Below are 21,892 nucleotides of genomic sequence, written 5' to 3'. Positions count from 1 at the left end.
GCTTTATTAAATTGTATTTATGTTGTTTTAACTTATGCTTTATTAAATTGTATTTATGTTGTTTTATCCTATGCTTTATTAAACTGTATTTATGTTGTTTTATCCTATGTTTTATTAAATTGTATTTATGTTGTTTTAACCTATGCTTCATTAAATTGTATTTATGTTGTTTTAACCTACACTTTATTAAATTGTATTTATGTTGTTTTATCCTATGCTTTATTAAATTGTACTTATGTTGCTTTAACCTATGCTTTATTAAATTGTATTTATGATGTTTTATCCTATGCTTTATTAAATTGTATTTATGTTGTTTTAACCTATGCTTCATTAAATTGTATTTATGTTGTTTTAACCTACACTTTACTAAATTGTATTTATGTTGTTTTATCCTATGCTTTATTAAATTGTACTTATGTTGCTTTAACCTATGCTTTATTAAATTGTATTTAAGTTGTTTTATCCTATGCTTTATTAAATTGTATTTATGTTGTTTTATCCTATGCTTTATTAAATTGTATTTATGTTGTTTTATCCTATGCTTTATTAAATTGTATTTATGTTGTTTTATCCTATGCTTTATTAAATTGTATTTATGTTGTTTTTTCCTATGCTTTTTTAAATTGTATCTATGTTGTTTTATCCTATGCTTTATTAAATTGTATTTATGTTGTTTTGTCCTATGCTTTATTAAATTGTATTTATGTTGTTTTAACCCATGCTTCATTAAATTGTATTTATGTTGTTTTATCTTATGCTTTATTAAATTGTATTTATGTTGTTTTATCCTATGCTTTATTAAATTGTATTTATGTTGTTTTATCCTATGCTTTATTAAATTGTATTATGTTGTTTTAACTCATGCTTTATTAAATTGTATTTATGTTGTTTTATCCTATGCTTTATTAAATTGTATTTATGTTGTTTTATCCTATGCTTTATTAAATTGTATTTATGTTGTTTTATCCTATGCTTTATTAAATTGTATTTATGTTGTTTTTTCCTATGCTTTATTAAATTGTATCTATGTTGTTTTATCCTATGCTTTATTAAATTGTATTTATGTTGTTTTGTCCTATGCTTTATTAAATTGTATTTACGCTGTTTTATCCTATGCTTTATTAAATTGTATTTATGTTGTTTTATCCTATGCTTTAATAAATTATATTTCTGTTGTTTTAAAATATGCTTTATTAAATTGTATTTAGTTTTTTTTAACCTATGCTTTATTAAATTGTATTTATGCTGTTTTAACTTATGCTTTATTAAATTGTATTTATGTTGTTTTATCCTATGCTTTATTAAATTGTATTTATGTTGTTTTATCCTATGCTTTATTAAATTGTATTTATGTTGTTTTAACGTATGCTTTATTAAATTGTATTTATGTTGTTTTATCCTATGCTTTATTAAATTGTATTTATGTTGTTTTAACTTATGCTTTATTAAATTGTATTTATGCTGTTTTATCCTATGCTTTATTACATTGTATTTATGTTGTTTCAACCTATGCTTTATTAAATTGTATTTATGTTGTTTTATCCTATGCTTTATTAAATTGTATTTATGTTGTTTTATCGTATGCTTTATTAAATTGTATTTATGTTGTTTTATCCTATGCTTTATTAAATTGTGTTTATTTTGTTTTATCCTATGCTTTATTAAGTTGTATTTATGTTGTTTTATCCTATGCTTTATTAAATTGTATTTATGTTGTTTTATCCTATGCTTTATTAAATTGTATTTATGTTGTTTTATCCTATGCTTTATTAAATTCTATTTATGTTGTTTTATCCTATGCTTTATTAAATTGTATTTATGTTGTTTTATCCTATGCTTTATTAAATTTTATTGATGTTGTTTTATCCCATGCTTTATTAAATTGTATTTATGTTGTTTTAACCTATGATTTATTAAGCTGTATTTATGTTGTTTTATCCTATGCTTTATTAAATTGTATTTATGTTGTTTTAACCTATGATTTATTAAATTGTATTTATGTTGTTTTATCCTATGCTTTATTAAATTGTATTTATGTTGTTTTAACGTATGCTTTATTAAATTGTATTTATGTTGTTTTATCCTATGCTTTATTAAACTGTATTTATGTTGTTTTATCCTATGCTTTATTAAATTGTATTTATGTTGTTTTAACCTATGCTTCATTAAATTGTATTTATGTTGTTTTAACCTACACTTTATTAAATTGTATTTATGTTGTTTTATCCTATGCTTTATTAAATTGTACTTATGTTGCTTTAACCTATGCTTTATTAAATTGTATTTATGATGTTTTATCCTATGCTTTATTAAATTGTATTTATGTTGTTTTAACCTATGCTTCATTAAATTGTATTTATGTTGTTTTAACCTACACTTTACTAAATTGTATTTATGTTGTTTTATCCTATGCTTTATTAAATTGTACTTATGTTGCTTTAACCTATGCTTTATTAAATTGTATTTAAGTTGTTTTATCCTATGCTTTATTAAATTGTATTTATGTTGTTTTATCCTATGCTTTATTAAATTGTATTTATGTTGTTTTATCCTATGCTTTATTAAATTGTATTTATGTTGTTTTATCCTATGCTTTATTAAATTGTATTTATGTTGTTTTATCCTATGCTTTATTAAATTGTATTATGTTGTTTTAACTCATGCTTTATTAAATTGTATTTATGTTGTTTTATCCTATGCTTTATTAAATTGTATTTATGTTGTTTTATCCTATGCTTTATTAAATTGTATTTATGTTGTTTTATCCTATGCTTTATTAAATTGTATTTATGTTGTTTTTTCCTATGCTTTATTAAATTGTATCTATGTTGTTTTATCCTATGCTTTATTAAATTGTATTTATGTTGTTTTATCCTATGCTTTATTAAATTGTATTTATGTTGTTTTTTCCTATGCTTTTTTAAATTGTATCTATGTTGTTTTATCCTATGCTTTATTAAATTGTATTTATGTTGTTTTGTCCTATGCTTTATTAAATTGTATTTATGTTGTTTTAACCCATGCTTCATTAAATTGTATTTATGTTGTTTTATCTTATGCTTTATTAAATTGTATTTATGTTGTTTTATCCTATGCTTTATTAAATTGTATTTATGTTGTTTTATCCTATGCTTTATTAAATTGTATTATGTTGTTTTAACTCATGCTTTATTAAATTGTATTTATGTTGTTTTATCCTATGCTTTATTAAATTGTATTTATGTTGTTTTATCCTATGCTTTATTAAATTGTATTTATGTTGTTTTATCCTATGCTTTATTAAATTGTATTTATGTTGTTTTTTCCTATGCTTTATTAAATTGTATCTATGTTGTTTTATCCTATGCTTTATTAAATTGTATTTATGTTGTTTTGTCCTATGCTTTATTAAATTGTATTTACGCTGTTTTATCCTATGCTTTATTAAATTGTATTTATGTTGTTTTATCCTATGCTTTAATAAATTATATTTCTGTTGTTTTAAAATATGCTTTATTAAATTGTATTTAGGTTGTTTTAACCTATGCTTTATTAAATTGTATTTATGCTGTTTTAACTTATGCTTTATTAAATTGTATTTATGTTGTTTTATCCTATGCTTTATTAAATTGTATTTATGTTGTTTTATCCTATGCTTTATTAAATTGTATTTATGTTGTTTTAACGTATGCTTTATTAAATTGTATTTATGTTGTTTTATCCTATGCTTTATTAAATTGTATTTATGTTGTTTTAACCTATGCTTTATTAAATTGTATTTATGCTGTTTTATCCTATGCTTTATTACATTGTATTTATGTTGTTTTATCCTATGCTTTATTAAATTGTATTTATGTTGTTTCAACCTATGCTTTATTAAATTGTATTTATGTTGTTTTATCCTATGCTTTATTAAATTGTATTTATGTTGTTTTATCGTATGCTTTATTAAATTGTATTTATGTTGTTTTATCCTATGCTTTATTAAATTGTATTTATGTTGTTTCAACCTATGCTTTATTAAATTGTATTTATGTTGTTTTATCCTATGCTTTATTAAATTGTATTTATGTTGTTTTATCGTATGCTTTATTAAATTGTATTTATGTTGTTTTATCCTATGCTTTATTAAATTGTGTTTATGTTGTTTATCCTATGCTTTATTAAGTTGTATTTATGTTGTTTTATCCTATGCTTTATTAAATTGTATTTATGTTGTTTTATCCTATGCTTTATTAAATTCTATTTATGTTGTTTTATCCTATGCTTTATTAAATTCTATTTATGTTGTTTTATCCTATGCTTTATTAAATTTTATTGATGTTGTTTTATCCCATGCTTTATTAAATTGTATTTATGTTGTTTTAACCTATGATTTATTAAACTGTATTTATGTTGTTTTATCCTATGCTTTATTAAATTGTATTTATGTTGTTTTAACCTATGATTTATTAAATTGTATTTATGTTGTTTTATCCTATGCTTTATTAAATTGTATTTATGTTGTTTTAACCTATGCTTTATTAAATTATATTTATGTTGTTTTATCCTATGCTTTATTAAACTGTATTTATGTTGTTTTATCCTATGCTTTATTAAATTGTATTTATGTTGTTTTAACCTATGCTTCATTAAATTGTATTTATGTTGTTTTAACCTACACTTTATTAAATTGTATTTATGTTGTTTTATCCTATGCTTTATTAAATTGTACTTATGTTGCTTTAACCTATGCTTTATTACATTGTATTTATGATGTTTTATCCTATGCTTTATTAAATTGTATTTATGTTGTTTTAACCTATGCTTCATTAAATTGTATTTATGTTGTTTTAACCTACACTTTACTAAATTGTATTTATGTTGTTTTATCCTATGCTTTATTAAATTGTACTTATGTTGCTTTAACCTATGCTTTATTAAATTGTATTTAAGTTGTTTTATCCTATGCTTTATTAAATTGTATTTATGTTGTTTTATCCTATGCTTTATTAAATTGTATTTATGTTGTTTTATCCTATGCTTTATTAAATTGTATTTATGTTGTTTTATCCTATGCTTTATTAAATTGTATTTATGTTGTTTTTTCCTATGCTTTTTTAAATTGTATCTATGTTGTTTTATCCTATGCTTTATTAAATTGTATTTATGTTGTTTTGTCCAATGCTTTATTAAATTGTATTTATGTTGTTTTAACCCATGCTTCATTAAATTGTATTTATGTTGTTTTATCTTATGCTTTATTAAATTGTATTTATGTTGTTTTATCCTATGCTTTATTAAATTGTATTTATGTTGTTTTATCCTATGCTTTATTAAATTGTATTATGTTGTTTTAACTCATGCTTTATTAAATTGTATTTATGTTGTTTTATCCTATGCTTTATTAAATTGTATTTATGTTGTTTTATCCTATGCTTTATTAAATTGTATTTATGTTGTTTTAACCTATGCTTTAATAATTGTATTTGTGTTGTTTTAACCCATGCTTTATTAAATTGTATTTATGTTGTTTTATCCTATGCTTTATTAAATTGTATTTATGTTGTTTTATCCTATGCTTTATTAAATTGTATTTATGTTGTTTTATCCTATGCTTTATTAAATTCTATTTATGTTGTTTTATCCTATGCTTTATTAAATTGTATTTATGTTGTTTTATCCTATGCTTTATTAAATTTTATTGATGTTGTTTTATCCCATGCTTTATTAAATAGTATTTATATTGTTTTAACCTATGATTTATAAAACTGTATTTATGTTGTTTTATCCTATGCTTTATTAAATTGTATTTATGTTGTTTTAACCTATGATTTATTAAATTGTATTTATGTTGTTTTATCCTATGCTTTATTAAATTGTATTTATGTTGTTTTAACCTATGCTTTATTAAATTGTATTTATGTTGTTTTATCCTATGCTTTATTAAACTGTATTTATGTTGTTTTATCCTATGCTTTATTAAATTGTATTTATGTTGTTTTAACCTATGCTTCATTAAATTGTATTTATGTTGTTTTAACCTACACTTTATTAAATTGTATTTATGTTGTTTTATCCTATGCTTTATTAAATTGTACCTATGTTGCTTTAACCTATGCTTTATTAAATTGTATTTATGATGTTTTATCCTATGCTTTATTAAATTGTATTTATGTTGTTTTAACCTATGCTTCATTAAATTGTATTTATGTTGTTTTAACCTACACTTTACTAAATTGTATTTATGTTGTTTTATCCTATGCTTTATTAAATTGTACTTATGTTGCTTTAACCTATGCTTTATTAAATTGTATTTAAGTTGTTTTATCCTATGCTTTATTAAATTGTATTTATGTTGTTTTATCCTATGCTTTATTAAATTGTATTTATGTTGTTTTATCCTATGCTTTATTAAATTGTATTTATGTTGTTTTATCCTATGCTTTATTAAATTGTATTTATGTTGTTTTTTCCTATGCTTTTTTAAATTGTATCTATGTTGTTTTATCCTATGCTTTATTAAATTGTATTTATGTTGTTTTGTCCTATGCTTTATTAAATTGTATTTATGTTGTTTTAACCCATGCTTCATTAAATTGTATTTATGTTGTTTTATCTTATGCTTTATTAAATTGTATTTATGTTGTTTTATCCTATGCTTTATTAAATTGTATTTATGTTGTTTTATCCTATGCTTTATTAAATTGTATTATGTTGTTTTAACTCATGCTTTATTAAATTGTATTTATGTTGTTTTATCCTATGCTTTATTAAATTGTATTTATGTTGTTTTATCCTATGCTTTATTAAATTGTATTTATGTTGTTTTATCCTATGCTTTATTAAATTGTATTTATGTTGTTTTTTCCTATGCTTTATTAAATTGTATCTATGTTGTTTTATCCTATGCTTTATTAAATTGTATTTATGTTGTTTTGTCCTATGCTTTATTAAATTGTATTTACGCTGTTTTATCCTATGCTTTATTAAATTGTATTTATGTTGTTTTATCCTATGCTTTAATAAATTATATTTCTGTTGTTTTAAAATATGCTTTATTAAATTGTATTTAGTTTGTTTTAACCTATGCTTTATTAAATTGTATTTATGCTGTTTTAACTTATGCTTTATTAAATTGTATTTATGTTGTTTTATCCTATGCTTTATTAAATTGTATTTATGTTGTTTTATCCTATGCTTTATTAAATTGTATTTATGTTGTTTTAACGTATGCTTTATTAAATTGTATTTATGTTGTTTTATCCTATGCTTTATTAAATTGTATTTATGTTGTTTTAACTTATGCTTTATTAAATTGTATTTATGCTGTTTTATCCTATGCTTTATTACATTGTATTTATGTTGTTTTATCCTATGCTTTATTAAATTGTATTTATGTTGTTTCAACCTATGCTTTATTAAATTGTATTTATGTTGTTTTATCCTATGCTTTATTAAATTGTATTTATGTTGTTTTATCGTATGCTTTATTAAATTGTATTTATGTTGTTTTATCCTATGCTTTATTAAATTGTGTTTATGTTGTTTTATCCTATGCTTTATTAAGTTGTATTTATGTTGTTTTATCCTATGCTTTATTAAATTGTATTTATGTTGTTTTATCCTATGCTTTATTAAATTGTATTTATGTTGTTTTATCCTATGCTTTATTAAATTCTATTTATGTTGTTTTATCCTATGCTTTATTAAATTGTATTTATGTTGTTTTATCCTATGCTTTATTAAATTTTATTGATGTTGTTTTATCCCATGCTTTATTAAATTGTATTTATGTTGTTTTAACCTATGATTTATTAAACTGTATTTATGTTGTTTTATCCTATGCTTTATTAAATTTTATTTATGTTGTTTTAACCTATGATTTATTAAATTGTATTTATGTTGTTTTATCCTATGCTTTATTAAATTGTATTTATGTTGTTTTAACCTATGCTTTATTAAATTGTATTTATGTTGTTTTATCCTATGCTTTATTAAACTGTATTTATGTTGTTTTATCCTATGCTTTATTAAATTGTATTTATGTTGTTTTAACCTATGCTTCATTAAATTGTATTTATGTTGTTTTAACCTACACTTTATTAAATTGTATTTATGTTGTTTTATCCTATGCTTTATTAAATTGTACTTATGTTGCTTTAACCTATGCTTTATTAAATTGTATTTATGATGTTTTATCCTATGCTTTATTAAATTGTATTTATGTTGTTTTAACCTATGCTTCATTAAATTATATTTATGTTGTTTTAACCTACACTTTACTAAATTGTATTTATGTTGTTTTATCCTATGCTTTATTAAATTGTACTTATGTTGCTTTAACCTATGCTTTATTAAATTGTATTTAAGTTGTTTTATCCTATGCTTTATTAAATTGTATTTATGTTGTTTTATCCTATGCTTTATTAAATTGTATTTATGTTGTTTTATCCTATGCTTTATTAAATTGTATTTATGTTGTTTTTTCCTATGCTTTTTTAAATTGTATCTATGTTGTTTTATCCTATGCTTTATTAAATTGTATTTATGTTGTTTTGTCCTATGCTTTATTAAATTGTATTTATGTTGTTTTAACCCATGCTTCATTAAATTGTATTTATGTTGTTTTATCTTATGCTTTATTAAATTGTATTTATGTTGTTTTATCCTATGCTTTATTAAATTGTATTTATGTTGTTTTATCCTATGCTTTATTAAATTGTATTATGTTGTTTTAACTCATGCTTTATTAAATTGTATTTATGTTGTTTTATCCTATGCTTTATTAAATTGTATTTATGTTGTTTTATCCTATGCTTTATTAAATTGTATTTATGTTGTTTTGTCCTATGCTTTATTAAATTGTATTTACGCTGTTTTATCCTATGCTTTATTAAATTGTATTTATGTTGTTTTATCCTATGCTTTATTAAATTGTATTTATGTTGTTTTTTCCTATGCTTTATTAAATTGTATCTATGTTGTTTTATCCTATGCTTTATTAAATTGTATTTATGTTGTTTTGTCCTATGCTTTATTAAATTGTATTTACGCTGTTTTATCCTATGCTTTATTAAATTGTATTTATGTTGTTTTATCCTATGCTTTAATAAATTATATTTCTGTTGTTTTAAAATATGCTTTATTAAATTGTATTTAGTTTGTTTTAACCTATGCTTTATTAAATTGTATTTATGCTGTTTTAACTTATGCTTTATTAAATTGTATTTATGTTGTTTTATCCTATGCTTTATTAAATTGTATTTATGTTGTTTTATCCTATGCTTTATTAAATTGTATTTATGTTGTTTTAACGTATGCTTTATTAAATTGTATTTATGTTGTTTTATCCTATGCTTTATTAAATTGTATTTATGTTGTTTTAACCTATGCTTTATTAAATTGTATTTATGCTGTTTTATCCTATGCTTTATTACATTGTATTTATGTTGTTTTATCCTATGCTTTATTAAATTGTATTTATGTTGTTTCAACCTATGCTTTATTAAATTGTATTTATGTTGTTTTATCCTATGCTTTATTAAATTGTATTTATGTTGTTTTATCGTATGCTTTATTAAATTGTATTTATGTTGTTTTATCCTATGCTTTATTAATTTGTGTTTATGTTGTTTTATCCTATGGTTTATTAAATTGTATTTATCTTGTTTTATCGTATGCTTTATTAAACTGCATTTATGTTGTTTTATCCTATGCTTTATTAAATTGTATTTATGTTGTTTTATCCTATGCTTTATTAAATTGTGTTTATGTTGTTTTATCCTATGCTTCATTAAAATGTATTTATGTTGTTTTATCCTATGCTTAATTAAATTGTGTTTATGTTGTTTTATCCTATGCTTTATTAAATTGAATTTATGTTGTTTTAACCCATGTTTTATTAAATTGTATTTATGTTGTTTTATCCTATGCTTTATTAAATTGTATTTATGTTGTTTTATCCTTTGCTTTATTAAATTGTATTTATGTTGTTTTGTCCTATGCTTTATTAAATTGTATTTATGTTGTTTTAACCCATGCTTTATTAAATTGCATTTATGTTGTTTTATCTTATGCTTTATTAAATTGTATTTATGTTGTTTTATCCTATGCTTTATTAAATTGTATTTATGTTGTTTTTTCCTATACTTCAGTAAATTGTATTTATGTTGTTTTATCTTATGCTTTATTAAATTTGATTTATGTTGTTTTGTCCTATGCTTTATTAAATTGTATTTATGTTGTTTTAACCTATGCTTATTAAATTGTATTTATGTTGTTTTATCCTATGCTTTATTAAATTGTGTTTATGTTGTTTTAACCCATGCTTTATTAAATTGCATTTATGTTGTTTTATCTTATGCTTTATTAAATTGTATTTATGTTGTTTTATCCTATGCTTTATTAAATTGTATTTATGTTGTTTTGTCCTATGCTTTATTAAATTGTATTTATGTTGTTTTAACCCATGCTTCATTAAATTGTATTTATTTTGTTTTATCTTATGCTTTATTAAATTGTATTTATGTTGTTTTATCCTATGCTTTATTAAATTGTATTTATGTTGTTTTATCCTATGCTTTATTAAATTGTATTATGTTGTTTTAACTCATGCTTTATTAAATTGTATTTATGTTGTTTTATCCTATGCTTTATTAAATTGTATTTATGTTGTTTTATCCTATGCTTTATTAAATTGTATTTATGTTGTTTTATCCTATGCTTTATTAAATTGTATTTATGTTGTTTTTTCCTATGCTTTATTAAATTGTATCTATGTTGTTTTATCCTATGCTTTATTAAATTGTATTTATGTTGTTTTGTCCTATGCTTTATTAAATTGTATTTACGCTGTTTTATCCTATGCTTTATTAAATTGTATTTATGTTGTTTTATCCTATGCTTTAATAAATTCTATTTCTGTTGTTTTAAAATATGCTTTATTAAATTGTATTTAGTTTGTTTTAACCTATGCTTTATTAAATTGTATTTATGCTGTTTTAACTTATGCTTTATTAAATTGTATTTATGTTGTTTTATCCTATGCTTTATTAAATTGTATTTATGTTGTTTTATCCTATGCTTTATTAAATTGTAGTTATGTTGTTTTAACGTATGCTTTATTAAATTGTATTTATGTTGTTTTATCCTATGCTTTATTAAATTGTATTTATGTTGTTTTAACTTATGCTTTATTAAATTGTATTTATGCTGTTTTATCCTATGCTTTATTACATTGTATTTATGTTGTTTTATCCTATGCTTTATTAAATTGTATTTATGTTGTTTCAACCTATGCTTTATTAAATTGTATTTATGTTGTTTTATCCTATGCTTTATTAAATTGTATTTAAGTTGTTTTATCGTATGCTTTATTAAATTGTATTTATGTTGTTTTATCCTATGCTTTATTAAATTGTGTTTATGTTGTTTTATCCTATGCTTTATTAAGTTGTATTTATGTTGTTTTATCCTATGCTTTATTAAATTGTATTTATGTTGTTTTATCCTATGCTTTATTAAATTGTATTTATGTTGTTTTATCCTATGCTTTATTAAATTCTATTCATGTTGTTTTATCCTATGCTTTATTAAATTGTATTTATGTTGTTTTATCCTATGCTTTATTAAATTTTATTGATGTTGTTTTATCCCATGCTTTATTAAATTGTATTTATGTTGTTTTAACCTATGATTTATTAAACTGTATTTATGTTGTTTTATCCTATGCTTTATTAAATTTTATTTATGTTGTTTTAACCTATGATTTATTAAATTGTATTTATGTTGTTTTATCCTATGCTTTATTAAATTGTATTTATGTTGTTTTAACCTATGCTTTATTAAATTGTATTTATGTTGTTTTATCCTATGCTTTATTAAACTGTATTTATGTTGTTTTAACCTATGCTTCATTAAATTGTATTTATGTTGTTTTAACCTACACTTTACTAAATTGTATTTATGTTGTTTTATCCTATGCTTTATTAAATTGTACTTATGTTGCTTTAACCTATGCTTTATTAAATTGTATTTAAGTTGTTTTATCCTATGCTTTATTAAATTGTATTTATGTTGTTTTATCCTATGCTTTATTAAATTGTATTTATGTTGTTTTATCCTATGCTTTATTAAATTGTATTTATGTTGTTTTATCCTATGCTTTATTAAATTTTATTTATGTTGTTTTTTCCTATGCTTTTTTAAATTGTATCTATGTTGTTTTATCCTATGCTTTATTAAATTGTATTTATGTTGTTTTGTCCTATGCTTTATTAAATTGTATTTATGTTGTTTTAACCCATGCTTCATTAAATTGTATTTATGTTGTTTTATCTTATGCTTTATTAAAATGTATTTATGTTGTTTTATCCTATGCTTTATTAAATTGTATTTATGTTGTTTTATCCTATGCTTTATTAAATTGTATTATGTTGTTTTAACTCATGCTTTATTAAATTGTATTTATGTTGTTTTATCCTATGCTTTATTAAATTGTATTTATGTTGTTTTATCCTATGCTTTATTAAATTGTATTTATGTTGTTTTATCCTATGCTTTATTAAATTGTATTTATGTTGTTTTTTCCTATGCTTTATTAAATTGTATCTATGTTGTTTTATCCTATGCTTTATTAAATTGTATTTATGTTGTTTTGTCCTATGCTTTATTAAATTGTATTTACGCTGTTTTATCCTATGCTTTATTAAATTGTATTTATGTTGTTTTATCCTATGCTTTAATAAATTATATTTCTGTTGTTTTAAAATATGCTTTATTAAATTGTATTTAGTTTGTTTTAACCTATGCTTTATTAAATTGTATTTATGCTGTTTTAACTTATGCTTTATTAAATTGTATTTATGTTGTTTTATCCTATGCTTTATTAAATTGTATTTATGTTGTTTTATCCTATGCTTTATTAAATTGTATTTATGTTGTTTTAACGTATGCTTTATTAAATTGTATTTATGTTGTTTTATCCTATGCTTTATTAAATTGTATTTATGTTGTTTTAACCTATGCTTTATTAAATTGTATTTATGCTGTTTTATCCTATGCTTTATTACATTGTATTTATGTTGTTTTATCCTATGCTTTATTAAATTGTATTTATGTTGTTTCAACCTATGCTTTATTAAATTGTATTTATGTTGTTTTATCCTATGCTTTATTAAATTGTATTTATGTTGTTTTATCGTATGCTTTATTAAATTGTATTTATGTTGTTTTATCCTATGCTTTATTAATTTGTGTTTATGTTGTTTTATCCTATGGTTTATTAAATTGTATTTATCTTGTTTTATCGTATGCTTTATTAAACTGCATTTATGTTGTTTTATCCTATGCTTTATTAAATTGTATTTATGTTGTTTTATCCTATGCTTTATTAAATTGTGTTTATGTTGTTTTATCCTATGCTTCATTAAAATGTATTTATGTTGTTTTATCCTATGCTTAATTAAATTGTGTTTATGTTGTTTTATCCTATGCTTTATTAAATTGAATTTATGTTGTTTTAACCCATGTTTTATTAAATTGTATTTATGTTGTTTTATCCTATGCTTTATTAAATTGTATTTATGTTGTTTTATCCTTTGCTTTATTAAATTGTATTTATGTTGTTTTGTCCTATGCTTTATTAAATTGTATTTATGTTGTTTTAACCCATGCTTTATTAAATTGCATTTATGTTGTTTTATCTTATGCTTTATTAAATTGTATTTATGTTGTTTTATCCTATGCTTTATTAAATTGTATTTATGTTGTTTTTTCCTATACTTCAGTAAATTGTATTTATGTTGTTTTATCTTATGCTTTATTAAATTTTATTTATGTTGTTTTGTCCTATGCTTTATTAAATTGTATTTATGTTGTTTTAACCTATGCTTATTAAATTGTATTTATGTTGTTTTATCCTATGCTTTATTAAATTGTGTTTATGTTGTTTTAACCCATGCTTTATTAAATTGCATTTATGTTGTTTTATCTTATGCTTTATTAAATTGTATTTATGTTGTTTTATCCTATGCTTTATTAAATTGTATTTATGTTGTTTTTTCCTATGCTTCAGTAAATTGTATTTATGTTGTTTTATCTTATGCTTTATTAAATTGTATTTATGTTGTTTTATCCTATGCTTTATTAAATTGTATTTATGTTGTTTTTTCCTATGCTTTATTAAATTGTATTTATGTTGTTTTATCCTATGCTTTATTAAGTTGTATTTATGTTGTTTTATCCTATGCTTTATTAAATTGTATTTATGTTGTTTTATCCTATGCTTTATTAAATTGTATTTATGTTGTTTTATCCTATGCTTTATTAAATTCTATTCATGTTGTTTTATCCTATGCTTTATTAAATTGTATTTATGTTGTTTTATCCTATGCTTTATTAAATTTTATTGATGTTGTTTTATCCCATGCTTTATTAAATTGTATTTATGTTGTTTTAACCTATGATTTATTAAACTGTATTTATGTTGTTTTATCCTATGCTTTATTAAATTTTATTTATGTTGTTTTAACCTATGATTTATTAAATTGTATTTATGTTGTTTTATCCTATGCTTTATTAAATTGTATTTATGTTGTTTTAACCTATGCTTTATTAAATTGTATTTATGTTGTTTTATCCTATGCTTTATTAAACTGTATTTATGTTGTTTTAACCTATGCTTCATTAAATTGTATTTATGTTGTTTTAACCTACACTTTACTAAATTGTATTTATGTTGTTTTATCCTATGCTTTATTAAATTGTACTTATGTTGCTTTAACCTATGCTTTATTAAATTGTATTTAAGTTGTTTTATCCTATGCTTTATTAAATTGTATTTATGTTGTTTTATCCTATGCTTTATTAAATTGTATTTATGTTGTTTTATCCTATGCTTTATTAAATTGTATTTATGTTGTTTTATCCTATGCTTTATTAAATTGTATTTATGTTGTTTTTTCCTATGCTTTTTTAAATTGTATCTATGTTGTTTTATCCTATGCTTTATTAAATTGTATTTATGTTGTTTTGTCCTATGCTTTATTAAATTGTATTTATGTTGTTTTAACCCATGCTTCATTAAATTGTATTTATGTTGTTTTATCTTATGCTTTATTAAAATGTATTTATGTTGTTTTATCCTATGCTTTATTAAATTGTATTTATGTTGTTTTATCCTATGCTTTATTAAATTGTATTATGTTGTTTTAACTCATGCTTTATTAAATTGTATTTATGTTGTTTTATCCTATGCTTTATTAAATTGTATTTATGTTGTTTTATCCTATGCTTTATTAAATTGTATTTATGTTGTTTTATCCTATGCTTTATTAAATTGTATTTATGTTGTTTTTTCCTATGCTTTATTAAATTGTATCTATGTTGTTTTATCCTATGCTTTATTAAATTGTATTTATGTTGTTTTGTCCTATGCTTTATTAAATTGTATTTACGCTGTTTTATCCTATGCTTTATTAAATTGTATTTATGTTGTTTTATCCTATGCTTTAATAAATTATATTTCTGTTGTTTTAAAATATGCTTTATTAAATTGTATTTAGTTTGTTTTAACCTATGCTTTATTAAATTGTATTTATGCTGTTTTAACTTATGCTTTATTAAATTGTATTTATGTTGTTTTATCCTATGCTTTATTAAATTGTATTTATGTTGTTTTATCCTATGCTTTATTAAATTGTATTTATGTTGTTTTAACGTATGCTTTATTAAATTGTATTTATGTTGTTTTATCCTATGCTTTATTAAATTGTATTTATGTTGTTTTAACCTATGCTTTATTAAATTGTATTTATGCTGTTTTATCCTATGCTTTATTACATTGTATTTATGTTGTTTTATCCTATGCTTTATTAAATTGTATTTATGTTGTTTTATCGTATGCTTTATTAAATTGTATTTATGTTGTTTTATCCTATGCTTTATTAATTTGTGTTTATGTTGTTTTATCCTATGGTTTATTAAATTGTATTTATCTTGTTTTATCGTATGCTTTATTAAACTGCATTTATGTTGTTTTATCCTATGCTTTATTAAATTGTATTTATGTTGTTTTATCCTATGCTTTATTAAATTGTGTTTATGTTGTTTTATCCTATGCTTCATTAAAATGTATTTATGTTGTTTTATCCTATGCTTAATTAAATTGTGTTTATGTTGTTTTATCCTATGCTTTATTAAATTGAATTTATGTTGTTTTAACCCATGTTTTATTAAATTGTATTTATGTTGTTTTATCCTATGCTTTATTAAATTGTATTTATGTTGTTTTATCCTTTGCTTTATTAAATTGTATTTATGTTGTTTTGTCCTATGCTTTATTAAATTGTATTTATGTTGTTTTAACCCATGCTTTATTAAATTGCATTTATGTTGTTTTATCTTATGCTTTATTAAATTGTATTTATGTTGTTTTATCCTATGCTTTATTAAATTGTATTTATGTTGTTTTTTCCTATACTTCAGTAAATTGTATTTATGTTGTTTTATCTTATGCTTTATTAAATTTTATTTATGTTGTTTTGTCCTATGCTTTATTAAATTGTATTTATGTTGTTTTAACCTATGCTTATTAAATTGTATTTATGTTGTTTTATCCTATGCTTTATTAAATTGTGTTTATGTTGTTTTAACCCATGCTTTATTAAATTGCATTTATGTTGTTTTATCTTATGCTTTATTAAATTGTATTTATGTTGTTTTATCCTATGCTTTATTAAATTGTATTTATGTTGTTTTTTCCTATGCTTCAGTAAATTGTATTTATGTTGTTTTATCTTATGCTTTATTAAATTGTATTTATGTTGTTTTATCCTATGCTTTATTAAATTGTATTTATGTTGTTTTTTCCTATGCTTTATTAAATTGTATATATGTTGTTTTATCCTATGCTTTATTAATTTGTATTTATGCTGTTTTGTCCTATGCTTTATTAAATTGTATTTATGTTGTTTTAACCTATGCTTATTAAATTGTATTTATGTTGTTTTATCCTATGCTTTATTAAATTGTGTTTATGTTGTTTTAACCCATGCTTTATTAAATTGTATTTATGTTGTTTTATCCTATGCTTTATTAAATTGCATCTATGTTATTTTATCCTATGCTTTATTAAATTGTATTTATGTTGTTTTATCCTATGCTTTATTAAATTGTATTTATGTGGTTTTATCCTATGCTTTATTAAATTGTATTTATGTTGTTTTATCCTATGCTTTATTAAATTGTAATTATGTTGTTTTATCCTATGCTTTATTAAATTGTATTTATGTGGTTTTATCCTATGCTTTATTAAATTGTATTTATGTTGTTTTATCCTATGTTTTATTAAATTGTATTTATGTTGTTTTATCCTGTTTTATTAAATTGTATTTATGTTGTTTTATCCTATGCTTTATTAAATTGTATTTATGTTGTTTTGTACTATGCTTTATTAAATTGTATTTATGTTGTTTTAACCCATACTTTATTAAATTGTATTTATGTTGTTTTATCCTATGCTTTATTAAATTGTATTTATTTTGTTTTGTCCTATGCTTTATTAAATTGTATTTATGTTGTTTTAACCTATGCTTTATTAAATTGTATTTGTGTTGTTTTAACACATGCTTTATTAAATTGTATTTATGTTGTTTTATCCTATGCTTTATTAAATTGTATTTATGTTGTTTTATCCTATGCTTTATTAAATTGTATTTATGTTGTTTTATCCTATGCTTTATTAAATTGTATTTATGTTGTTTTATCCTATGCTTTATTAAATTTTATTGATGTTGTTTTATCCCATGCTTTATTAAATTGTATTTATGTTGTTTTAACCTATGATTTATTAAATTGTATTTATGTTGTTTTATCCTATGCTTTATTAAATTGTATTTATGTTGTTTTAACCTATGCTTTATTAAATTGTATTTATGTTGTTTTATCCTATGCTTTATTAAACTGTATTTATGTTGTTTTATCCTATGCTTTATTAAATTGTATTTATGTTGTTTTAACCTATGCTTCATTAAATTGTATTTATGTTGTTTTAACCTAAACTTTATTAAATTGTATTTATGTTGTTTTATCCTATGCTTTATTAAATTGTACTTATGTTGCTTTAACCTATGCTTTATTAAATTGTATTTATGATGTTTTATCCTATGCTTTATTAAATTGTATTTATGTTGTTTTAACCTATGCTTCATTAAATTGTATTTATGTTGTTTTAACCTACACTTTACTAAATTGTATTTATGTTGTTTTATCCTATGCTTTATTAAATTGTACTTATGTTGCTTTAACCTATGCTTTATTAAATTGTATTTAAGTTGTTTTATCCTATGCTTTATTAAATTGTATTTATGTTGTTTTATCCTATGCTTTATTAAATTGTATTTATGTTGTTTTTCCTATGCTTTTTTAAATTGTATCTATGTTGTTTTATCCTATGCTTTATTAAATTGTATTTATGTTGTTTTATCCTATGCTTTATTAAATTGTATTTATGTTGTTTTGTCCTATGCTTTATTAAATTGTATTTATGTTGTTTTAACCCATGCTTCATTAAATTGTATTTATGTTGTTTTATCTTATGCTTTATTAAATTGTATTTATGTTGTTTTATCCTATGCTTTATTAAATTGTATTATGTTGTTTTAACCCATGCTTTATTAAATTGTATTTATGTTGTTTTATCCTATGCTTTATTAAATTGTATTTATGTTGTTTTATCCAATGCTTTATTAAATTGTATTTATGTTGTTTTACCCTATGCTTTATTAAATTGTATTTATGTTGTTTTTTCCTATGCTTTATTAATTTGTATCTATGTTGTTTTATCCTATGCTTTATTAAATTGTATTTATGTTGTTTTGTCCTATGCTTTATTAAATTGTATTTACGCTGTTTTATCCTATGCTTTATTAAATTGTATTTATGTTGTTTTATCCTATGCTTTAATAAATTGTATTTCTGTTGTTTTAAAATATGCTTTATTAAATTGTATTTAGTTTGTTTTAACCTATGCTTTATTAAATTGTATTTATGCTGTTTTAACCTATGCTTTATTAAATTGTATTTATGTTGTTTTATCCTATGCTTTATTAAATTGTATTTATGTTGTTTTATCCTATGCTTTATTAAATTGTATTTATGTTGTTTTAACATATGCTTTATTAAATTGTATTTATGTTGTTTTATCCTATGCTTTATTAAATTGTATTTATGTTGTTTTAACCTATGCTTTATTAAATTGTATTTATGCTGTTTTATCCTATGCTTTATTACATTGTATTTATGTTGTTTTATCCTATGCTTTATTAAATTGTATTTATGTTGTTTCAACCTATGCTTTATTAAATTGTATTTATTTGGTTTTATCCTATGCTTTATTAAATTGTATTTATGTTGTTTTATCGTATGCTTTATTAAATTGTATTTATGTTGTTTTATCCTATGCTTTATTAAATTGTGTTTATGTTGTTTTATCCTATGCTTTATTAAATTGTATTTATCTTGTTTTATCGTATGCTTTATTAAACTGCATTTATGTTGTTTTATCCTATGCTTTATTAAATTGTATTTATGCTGTTTTATCCTATGCTTTAATAAATTGTGTTTATGTTGTTTTATCCTATGCTTCATTAAAATGTATTTATGTTGTTTTATCCTATGCTTAATTAAATTGTGTTTATGTTGTTTTATCCTATGCTTTATTAAATTGTATTTATGTTGTTTTAACCTATGTTTTATTAAATGGTATTTATGTTGTTTTATCCTATGCTTTATTAAATTGTATTTATGTTGTTTTATCCTATGCTTTATTAAATTGTATTTATGTTGTTTTGTCCTATGCTTTATTAAATTGTATTTATGTTATTTTAACCCATGCTTCAGTAAATTGTATTTATGTTGTTTTATCTTATGCTTTATTAAATTGTATTTATGTTATTTTGTTCTATGCTTTATTAAATTGTATTTATGTTGTTTTAACCCATGCTTTATTAAATTGTATTTATGTTGTTTTATCCTATGCTTTATTAAATTGTATATATGTTGTTTTATCCTATGCTTTATTAAATTGTATTTATGTTGTTTTGGCCTATGCTTTATTAAATTGTATTTATGTTGTTTTAACCTATGCTTTATTAAATTGTATTTATGTTGTTTTGTCCTATGCTTTCTTAAATTGTATTTATGTTGTTTTAACCTATGCTTCAGTAAATTGTATTTATGTTGTTTTATCCTATGCTTTATTAAATTGTATTTATGTTGTTTTATCCTATGCTTTATTAAAATGTATGTATGTTGTCTTATCCTATGCTTTATTAAATTGTATTTATGTTGTTTTATCCTATGCTTTATTAAATTGTATTTATGTTGTTTTATCCTATGCTTTATTAAATTGTATTTATGATGTTTTATCGTAAGCTTTATTAAATTGTATTTATGTTGTTTTATCCTATGCTTTATTAAATTGTGTTTATGTTGTTTTATCCTATGCTTTATTAAATTGTATTTATGTTGTTTTGTCCTATGTTTTATTAAATTGTATTTATCTTGTTTTATCGTCTGCTTTATTAAACTTCATTTATGTTGTTTTATCCTATGCTTTATTAAATTGTATTTATGTTGTTTTATCCTATGCTTTATTAAATTGTATTTATGTTGTTTTATCCTATGCATCATTAAAATGTATTTATGTTGTTTTATCCTATGCTTAATTAAATTGTGTTTATGTTGTTTTATCCTATGCTTTATTAAATTGTTTTTATGTTGTTTCAACCTATGCTTTATTAAATTGTATTTATTTTGTTTTATCCTATGCTTTATTAAATTGTATTTATGTTGTTTTATCGTATGCTTTATTAAATTGTATTTATGTTGTTTTATCCTATGCTTTATTAAATTGTGTTTATGTTGTTTTATCCTATGCTTTATTAAATTGTATTTATCTTGTTTTATCGTATGCTTTATTAAACTGCATTTATGTTGTTTTATCCTATGCTTTATTAAATTGTATTTATGCTGTTTTATCCTATGCTTTATTAAATTGTGTTTATGTTGTTTTATCCTATGCTTCATTAAAATGTATTTATGTTGTTTTATCCTATGCTTAATTAAATTGTGTTTATGTTGTTTTATCCTATGCTTTATTAAATTGTATTTATGTTGTTTTAACCTATGTTTTATTAAATTGTATTTATGTTGTTTTATCCTATGCTTTATTAAATTGTATTTATGTTGTTTTATCCTATGCTTTATTAAATTGTATTTATGTTGTTTTGTCCTATGCTTTATTAAATTGTATTTATGTTATTTTAACCCATGCTTCAGTAAATTGTATTTATGTTGTTTTATCTTATGCTTTATTAAATTGTATTTATGTTATTTTGTTCTATGCTTTATTAAATTGTATTTATGTTGTTTTAACCCATGCTTTATTAAATTGTATTTATGTTGTTTTATCCTATGCTTTATTAAATTGTATATATGTTGTTTTATCCTATGCTTTATTAAATTGTATTTATGTTGTTTTGGCCTATGCTTTATTAAATTGTATTTATGTTGTTTTAACCTATGCTTTATTAAATTGTATTTATGTTGTTTTGTCCTATGCTTTCTTAAATTGTATTTATGTTGTTTTAACCCATGCTTCAGTAAATTGTATTTATGTTGTTTTATCTTATGCTTTATTAAATTGTATTTATGTTGTTTTGTCCTATGCTTTATTAAATTGTATTTACGCTGTTTTATCCTATGCTTTATTAAATTGTATTTATGTTGTTTTATCCTATGCTTTAATAAATTGTATTTCTGTTGTTTTAAAATATGCTTTATTAAATTGTATTTAGTTTGTTTTAACCTATGCTTTATTAAATTGTATTTATGCTGTTTTAACCTATGCTTTATTAAATTGTATTTATGT

This window comes from Phyllobates terribilis, unplaced genomic scaffold, assembly GCF_046119375.1.
Source record: "Phyllobates terribilis strain yellow unplaced genomic scaffold, ASM4611937v1 Scaffold_21__1_contigs__length_20361869, whole genome shotgun sequence".
NCBI classification, from domain to species: Eukaryota; Metazoa; Chordata; class Amphibia; order Anura; family Dendrobatidae; genus Phyllobates; species Phyllobates terribilis.
Note: the sequence above shows the minus strand (reverse complement) of the source record.